Here is a 10,013-nt window from a genome sequence, read left to right as displayed (position 1 = left end):
GTGAGGGATATGAACATTTTTTTAAAGTAAAATCAATAGTATCAGCCAACTAAGCCAAACATTATAAGATAAGCCTTTGAGAGATATAGGGGAAAGTTTTAAATAAATGATTCACGTCATAAAGTTTTACTCATTTTAATTAAAATGTTAATAAATCTAACTAGAAGTGCGAATTAGCAAGTTAACGAATCAGGGTTCTGTTTATATTCTCTGTGAAGGAAAACTATTTGTTAGCATAAGATTTTGTTTCTTGATGATGAATGTCAGCAAATGCAAGTGCTGGCTGAGCCTGAGTGAAAGATGAGATGTTTACAATCTGCATTTGAATTTCCACAATTGTGTGCATGACTTTTTGCTTACACAAATGATTATAGTTAAAGTAGAAGTGTAAACAGGGCCATAATTCATGACACATTGATTCTTTTTCCTTCTGCAGTCATTATTTTTCACCTTCACAGTAACACCCATATAACTACAGCAAAACAGACCATGACTAAAGGATTTCAAGATAACAAAAACATACAAGACATTAAGAAAAAGTCCTGTAAATTGCCTATAGGAATTCCATATACCTATAGAACTACATAACTAGGTTATGGGGACTTAACCATCTGAACCTTCTCTCCTTTCTCAATCTGTTATATTGGTGTATTCTAGGTCCACATGATATAAATTAGATGCAGGACCTAAATAATTTCCTGGGAGCTCATTTTAAAGAAATGGACATCTTGATACAGATGCTACTGTATCAAGATCTGTATTACTCCTAAGGAATATGGTTAAATACAGTCCAGCCCAGTCATGATTCTATAGAAATGAAGGCTGCTCTTTAATAACATAGTAAAATTAAGGAATCTTCAAATCAGAAGTCTATTTTCTCATGTGTATACTGTAATAATGCCTTCAAGCTATTATTTATTAACTGGGAAGGAAAGTGATAAAATAGAATGAATTTGGAGGTTAATATCTTTTTGGGATAATTGATAGTAAAGCTTGTAGGTAATTGGATTCATAACCTATCTATCTGTGAGCATCACATGTGCACATTACTCTATCATACTCCCAAGGGGATGTCATCCTTAGGGGCAAAGGTCATTAAAACAATAACAGCCACAAACGCAGTATCTGGTTAATACCTTAGCTAATTGAAAGTCATTAAAAGCCCTCACAGCCATTAACTTCTTGGTCCATTGCTTCAATTGCTTTCTCCTCAAAAAGGTCCAGTTGCTTGGGCAGCAGCAAGGGGAACCTTAATGAATTTGCACCAATGCAAAGGTAGCCTCTTTCCAAGGCGGTGCTCACTGTCCGGAGAACATTCTTCATGCTTGTTCAGTGCCCTTTGGCTTGTTAGCACCATTTAAAATCCCATCTCTGATGTCTATGGACATGGTAGACTATTGTTACTGATGCACCAGGCTCCTCGTTGGCTTTGAGACTTCTTTCTAACAGGGCTGATAACCTGGAGTCTGGAGGATGATCTGTCCCTATTTCACTACTCATATTAGAGTGTTAACATGGCTTAACTTCATTTGTTCCTTAATTCTGACATCTGCCTACCTACCTACCTACCTACATACCTACCTACCTACCTACCTACCTACCTACCTATCGCCAATACATATCTGTCAGAAAAACCCAGTATGATGCCAAAATGGAATTAGAGTTGTATGATTAATCTATCCATTAAACATGTAGTGATGTCTGTTAATATCCCACAGAGTATGCTAAATGCTGGGGAAACACAATACAAAGATATAGTCCCAACCTAAAGAAGTTTAACAACTAGTAAAGGAGAAAGATGAAATAAAAATTTAAAATTCAGTAGAATTTTAATGCTTTCAAATCTTCAGTAGAAGGAACAAGAGATGCTAAGCTAAAATATTTCCTCACTCCCTATTAATGTTGGAATTTCAATCAAGCATAAAAACTGTATCTTTAAGATCAAGTGATATTGAAAGTCTGCATGATAGCTTTGTTATTAACATTTCATGGTCTATGATACCATGCCCATAGGTAAGAGCAATGAAGTAACTTAAAGGCAGTGAAATAGATGGTAAAATATATTCAATCATTAACATTTTTCCTCTTTTTGTTTCACACTAGAACAATGTTCTAAGGTAAGTTCAGTTCCAGAAAGTTCTATCGCTAACAGCAAAAAGAACAAAACAATAGCACTTCAGTTGGTTCATGCATTAGCTTGCTCCTTTAACTCTGGGTAAATGTGTGGCTGTGTTCAGAAGATACATATTTAGAAGATATTCAGGAGATGTTTTGGTTAAGAATGTGATCTCAACACCCAAAAATACCTGGGCTTAAGCATCCACTCCATAATGTACTAGGTCTGTACGTTTGCATGTTAATTTCTCAACCTCATTTTTTTCATCTGTAAAATATTAATAGTATCTAGGATTAAATGAGATGAAGTAAATTTATTGTTAGTTCATCTCAAATTTTGTTTGCTCAGTAATAGAAGTGTGTGTGAGAAGAATCAATCTGTCCTTATTCTGTTATGGGAGCACTTCACAGGTTAAACAGTAATACTATGAAATTGATATACACAGTCACGTTATTCATTCATTTCTCATGTTTATCAAGTCCTTAGTATGTGTCAGGTGCCTGATTACTAATTTGGTGTTTTTGTTCTTGAAAAGCTTTCATTTGCATCAGAAAATATCTTGGAGTACTTTTGTCTTGCTAGTAGGTTTCAGCCCAGGGCAAGTTCGCTATGGATTCAGTGTGACCAAAGAAAATGACAGCAAAACATTCTTGCGGGGTGAAAGGGTTATAACCAACTTTATTTCCAGGTGGCTGGACAGTCACTAAAGTCCCGCTCACTCAGAGCGAGTCTGCACGCAGCAAGCTGGTTTCTGCCTTTGGGCTCCTCTGTTCTCACAGCTGTCCTCCAGGCCTCTCTGCACAGTCATCCTGCACAGCCGTCCTCTGGGCCTCTGTCCTCGGCGCTGCCACCACTCCAGCCTCTGCTCTGCTCTCCTGCAGCCTTGCAGCCCTGCCACCGTGTCATGCCCAGAGCACTGGGCAGAGCTCTTTTTATAGAATCAACAGCCATGTATCACCCACAGGTGTGCAGTGAGCTAGTCAGCCAGCACCAGGTGAGAATCCTGGCCACAGGAACTCTCATTTTATCCACAACTTTGTATTCAGATATGAATGCTCTGAAGATCTGGTGACATTCTTAGTATAGGGTTTGATGACTTCTACCATTTAGAAATGACAGCTGTTATGTATTGGATGTTTGTGTCCCCTCAAAACTCAGACACTGAAATCCTAACTTCAAATGTCATAGTATTACAAGGTGTAGGCTTTTGGAAGTAATAAGGTCCTGAATGGGATGAGTGCCTTTAGAGGGGGATGAAGGAGCAGAGCTGTCTTTTCCTGCCATGTGAAGATAATAATGAGAAGTCACTCACCAGGAAGGGGGTCCTCACCAGTACTGGACCATGCTGGCACCCTCATCTCTGACTTTCAGTCTCCAGCACTGTGAGGAATTTGTTGTATAAACCACCGAGTTTTTGGTATTTCTATTACAGTAGTCTGAATGGAATAAGATAATAGTCGCTGAATTCCTGAGTCAGGAATGAAGCAATTTTAACCTCGGACAGTATCTCCCATGTGTCACTGACCTTCTGTCATCTGGACCCTCCCCATCCCATCCTCAACGCAAATCACTACTCAGGTTGATCTGGCCATTTTGTGGTTTGCCTTTGCTTGCCCTGACAGACAGTAAAAAAACCTTTATGGGATTTTCATTCACTCACATTTTTTCTCTTTTTGATTTATTGTTTTGTTTTACAAGTCTCCAACGATATCCCACAGATCCTGCGGCCCACACAATCCGTTTCTGTGATGTTAATTATTGTTTCAGAAGACCCTTTTGGAGTAGCCAGTACAGTTGGGAATCTACAGATGGTTCTAAAATCCAGCCTCATGATTCTAACATAATTGTGAAGTTTCATAGTTCTGTTTTCCGTCCCAGCAATGAGATATGGAGTACCTACTATATGCTAGGCACTGTGCTATGTGGTAAGAATATAAAAAAGTATAGAATACATGGGAGTGATGATGCAGAAGTGTGAGGAGTGACTAATGTGCCTGGGGAAATGAAATAGTTTATGAAAGAAGACATTTAAGTAGGTCTAGAAGGTGAATGTCAGGTGAGGTGGGGATAGTGGGCTGGGCCCAGGTGGTACACTGGCTGGGAGAACTGTGGGAGGTGTGAAGAAATTTGTCAAACAGCCCTTGAAGCTGGCATGTTTGGAAGATCTGGTTGGAAAGGGATGCTGAGGCCAGACGGTAATGAGCCTGTGGGTCCTCCAGGAATGCATGCGCTTACTCTGTAGGCAAATAAGAACCTTAAAGTGTTTTTCATTTCATGTTTTCTGCCATACTATGTCAGCATCTAGCTTGATTTAATGAATAGTGCCACTTAACAAAACCACAGATCTGATCTGTGTGTTAAAACAGAATTCTGCTGCTGGAAAGAGAGGATAAATTTTAGAACATAATTTCTTAAAATTTCCTCCTTGACCTTTCATTTCTGCATTCCTACTATTTTCTGTTACTTGGAGAACTTATTTTCTCTTTTGGTTCTTCCTTCCTTAGACTTCAGTTCTGTCATTTTCCTTTCCATTAATGGTAGCCTGAATCTCCCAGGATCTGTGGAATATTGCATCACGAGAACTGTGGCTTTATCCTGCAGGATTCCCTGGAGATCATCAATTTAGCAAATTTTTGGCATGGAAATCTATTTAGTTTTCAATGCTCCAGTATGAATCTCTTCACAATATATCATTTTGGTGCATATTATACTCTTAGAAATGTCAACAAGGAATTCCTAAAATGTCTTTTAGTTAGTGCAGTTATATTCAGTATTATTTCTGACATTAATACAGTGTTAATCTTTATGAATTTACATAAGTCTTGATCCCTAATTCATGGACTAGAGGTTGAATTTCATCATTAGCTTAAAACAATTCTGTTATTTAAGAACATATGATGGAAAGAATAGTTTTTGTTCGTAAGAGTCAAAACCCATTATTTTCAGGTAGTTTAATTAGAGATTTGCCCTGCATGTGTTTTTGTTCCCTACCTTTTTGTTTAATTTTCTAGTACAGAAGGACAGAGGTGCTGTATATGCTTTGCTGAGGCACAAACTGTAAATATACCATGAGTCAGGAAAACACCAAGAAGTTCCCAAGTTGGCAAATCATTTTAGAAGGAAAAAGTCATCAGGAACATGAGACACCAAAGAAACAGATGTAAGAATTACTTTTTAAAAGTTTTCTTGCTTAATTGTTTCCTAATTTTCCAGTTTTAGGAATTATGTAGGTGTATGGATCAGGATGGTTTAGAAAGAAAGATGCTCAGGCTTTAGAAATTTAAAAATAAAAAAAAAAACTTGAAGTGAAATGACATTGTATCCATACCCAATTTCAAAGGGATTAATTTCTATCAGGCCCTGGATAATTTGGCAGCATATAAATAGGTGGATATTAAGTCTGCTTTTGTTAAGAAAAATTGGAATACTGCTAACAGCACAGGAAAGTAAAACTGTTTTTAGCATTTCCACTTCAGATATTTTTTTTCATGGCTTGTTTCTGTTTGAACTGAGAAATTCTGTATTTCATGAACCTTCATATTGGGCTACATGTGTTACAGAACCAGAGTCTGTGTGTAATTTTTTCCTATATGCAATCACTTGTTTTATATAAAACCAAATAAGGAGAACAGCAGAAAATAGAGTAGTGTTAAGATATGAGTATGGGAGTGATATGATGTGTATTTTAATTGCGAGATGATCCCTATGTGCACCAGACCACATTATGAGCAATATATTAACATTATTAGTTATTTAATAAACATATGAATTACATGAAAATTATGTTATTGTTGATATTTGCATTAATCTTTTAAATTACTTACATGAACTCTGTTAAATATAGATTCAGACAGTAGAAAGGGGTTCTTGAGATTTCCGGTTTGCCCTCCCACCCACTGGGGGAATGCCTTCCATAATATTCCATCTCTATCTCTGCTTGAATGCTTGTGATGGGAATCTCACTACCTTATGATGAAATCTACTTTACAAGATGCGAAAGTCTGATTTGGAGCTAACCTCACCAATCCTAGCAAAGAAAAACAAAAGAAGTGGTTGGGGAGAACAGTGAAAGACAGGGGATGGATCCTCAGTGAGTTCCTGACTTGGCAGAGGGCCTCGCCAAGGGCATTAAACGCTGACCCAGGGAGGGAGATTTTAGAAGCCACAAACGCTATTGCTTCCCATGTTCCTGGCATCACCAGCTCTCCCCACAGCTGCTAGCTTTCCAAGAGGCTTAGGAAACTTCCAAAAAATGTAAAGGACTCAAGTGCTTTGCATTTTCATACTTTCTAGGATGAGGCTCATACAGTACCTTAGATTCAAGATCTTTAGGTATTGTTGTCTGGTGCCAGTTCATTGGACACTTAAAAATGCCCTCAGCACTATAGAGCACTTCTGCACACGAATAAGGCTGGGGTGTCGTAGCCCCACTGCCTGGGTGTGCATCCTGACTCTCCCACTCTGTAGCATGGCCTTGTGCACGTTATCTCACTTCTTGGTGCTTAAGTTTCCTCATCTGTAAAATGAAAATATGGGAATACCTTATTATGAGACCTCAATGTGTTAATATGTGTGAAGCACTTAATGGCGTGCCGAGCACATGGTAATCACCCAATAAATTTATTTATCGCTAATACTTATCCATTCTTATATTAACAAGCAAGGATTTCAGATATTGAGTTTAATCTCTTATGTATGTAGAGTCAATGTATTAGCAGTGGGTTGTTAAGACTACCACAGCAATATGCATTGTGGGGAAGACTTCCTTCTGCTGAAACATTTCTTTCCTAACTTCTAAAATATCTTTAAAAAGAGAAATAATTTCAAAGTACATGCTCTAGATTGTTACTTAATATAATACACCCTGATTTATGAAGATATTGATAGTTGTCAGATCTTTTATAGTTTTGTAAGAGGGGAGGTGGAGAAGGGAAAGATGGGAGAGTACGGTTATCAGTGAAAAGGAAGCAGCTGGAGGAGGGGACGGGGGAGACAGAGAAGCAAGCTTACTGCATTTCTGTGCTCAGGTCTCTCCTAGTTAGTTGCATGGAAATTCTCAGAATGGTTTGAGTCCAGCGGAGATGGGCAAACGTCTTCCTTAATGGGAAATAAGCCTGTGAATTCTGACAGTCCTTGCTTTAGCTGCTCGGGCGTCCTCTCTTGAGATATTTGGAGCTGTCAGATGATTTACTTTTATAATTGGATGAAAAAGAAAATGGGCTTTTGCTCAAATTTAGCATTTCACCAAACTCAGCCCTTCTCCCCTTCTCAAAACTCCTCCCCCAGAGGTCCCTGTTGTCTTTAAAAGCACCACCATCCAAAGCCCAGGAATCAGCTTGTATGGTTGTATCTGAAGTGTCTTTCAAGTCTCTAGTCCCCTTAGTAGCCATGTCACTATGTTGGCTCAGACCTTCATTCTTTACATGACAGACTCCTAATTTGTTCTGTGCTTCCATTTCTCTCTCTCCAGGTACCCTGAATGATCTTAGAAAATTCCAGTCCGCCATTTAACTCCTTGGTTTAAAAATCTCTAAATCTTCCCCATCACCTAACAAGGAAAAACCTATCTCATTAGCATATCTGACAGACATTCCTGAACTTTGATCAACCTGAAACTTATCTGCTGGGCCTTCTCATACCTTGGGTAGCAGCACTGAGCTCCCAGGGGCCCCCCACACAGGCACTGTGCTTTTTCATGCCTTTCTCTCTGCTTAGAATGCTCATTCTCTTTCTACCTGCCCTTTAGTCTCTAAAGATCCTTCAGGATCCTCATAAAATGTGACCACTTTGTGCAAATTTTTCTGACATTACCAGGCATAATATTTTCTTTTTCTGGGTTCTAATAGTTATGTGTTCATATATTGATTACTCTGCCTCTCACAGAATGTTTTAATTAAAAAGAAAAGAATATTGTCTCTTCTATGAGTTTCCAGGAGGAATGGACAGAATTTGAATCTTAAACACCAGTGCATGGCATGAAGGTACTTGATAAATGTTAATTGTTGAATGGTTCATTCCCCAGATTCCCCAACCCTGTCTATTGAAATGCTATCCTTTAAGGCCCACTTCAAACACAGTTTCCATAATGGTGCCATCTCTGATTCTTTCCTAGCCAGCTTTTTTTTCTTAAAAAAATGAAACCTATAGAAATGTCTTTATTCCTTTGATTTGGAATTTTTTTTATCTCACAATTAAAAAATCTATTTGTTTGTAAGTTAATTGAAATGGAAGCTGTGTTTCTCCTACCCAGAGATGCTTCTGTTCCCTGGATCAGTGTCTTAGGTTCAGTAGATGCCTAGAAGGATATTTGCTGAATAGAGTTAAGCCAATGAAAGCCCATCGTTAGTACAGCTTCTGAATACTGTCTGCTCCAGAAATTTCCCATAACACCTGATTTATTTCACTGAAGTTTGAGACTGAAATTCTAAGAGAAAAAATATATTTGTCAAACAAAAGTTATCAGTATTTCATACAGTAGAGGATTGATTCAATTGCATTTCTTCCTTCCTTAAACCCAGTTATTGTCAGAGGATAGAGATGATAGGAAATTTGAGGACCAGGAGGAAGACAATTTAAAAGCAAAGAGGATGGGGTGAGGGTAATATAGGTGGATTCTACCTTAGGATTGTTAGGACAATAAAGATGAGTTCTGGTACTAGGGATTAAAATGAAGATTGAGTTAAGGAGGTGAGATGATGCCAATTACAAACGCTACCTATTTTGAAAATTTTCTAGTGTTATACTAAACAAAACTTTCTTCTTCTAGTCTGGCACCAGCAACCAGGATGTAGGTTTACCCTGATAATATTAAGATTCAGATACAGTATGGGGTAAAGAAAGAGTCTTTCATGGGGACCCTGACATTTTTTGATGGAGAAAAATGTGTCCACCTTCCACAGACTCATCAATAAATGCTTAGAGTACCGCCTGTTTCTAAGTGGGAATGTGTAAAGTAAATTTATACATAATTAATTTTCTTATTGGTAAGTTCAAGGGATTCTATTTAATAAAAAGATTTAATGGGAGTAATTTAAGGTAAGGGAGGAGTTGAAAGAAAATGGTAGGTTGAGACAACAGAGGTAGATATGAAGAATATTGGGGAAAAGTGTCAGAGTGAAATTGTATTTAAATCACATGCTTGATGGTGACAGGAGAGGGTCTATCAATATATCTGGAAGATGGAAACATTTTACAAAAGGAGGAAATTAATATTTGAGGATAGGTGACAAAGTTATGGGAGAAAAAAAATACTTGGAAGTTATTAGATACCTCCCCAAGAGACAGAGTTGGCAAAATGGCTGACTTAAAAAAAGTTAACTATTCCAAGTCTCTTGAAATACCGAGGACTAGATTAATTTATATTTACTTCCCTAGAAAATGTTTCAACACTTTAAAGATTTAGCAAGGAGACCACAAAGTAATAGACGTTCTATACTTTTCCAAAGTAAACACTACTAACTGTAAAGTTTCAAGTACAAAGGCAAGGCTTTTCTTTCTGTTAGCTTTTGTTTGCTTGTTTTTCAACAGTTTCAAAATATTTGAAGAAACGAAGCATTTCATTTCCCTAGGAGGCCCAGCTATATGCTTCAGGGCTCCTAAACTCCCCATCCAGAACTGCAGGCACAATTTGATGTGTATGTGTATTTTTTTACGAGGTGTGTCAACGTTTTATCAACTTCTCAAGGGTGTCAATGGCCCTAAAGGTTTAAATCCACTGCACCAGATCATCTTCGGGAGCCCCTTCCCGCTCAGCGTACAGCAGTTCCACGAATCTTTGTTCTTTAGACCTAGGTTTGTTTGAAACCCCTTCTTCCACATGACCGAGAAAGCATCTGTGAATGCAATCGAATCGTTGCTCGGAGAAGCGGGCTAAGCTTTGCAGCCCACCCTCGATGCG

This window comes from Manis javanica, chromosome 5, assembly GCF_040802235.1.
Source record: "Manis javanica isolate MJ-LG chromosome 5, MJ_LKY, whole genome shotgun sequence".
Taxonomy (NCBI): domain Eukaryota; kingdom Metazoa; phylum Chordata; class Mammalia; order Pholidota; family Manidae; genus Manis; species Manis javanica.
This window is presented reverse-complemented; position numbering follows the sequence as displayed.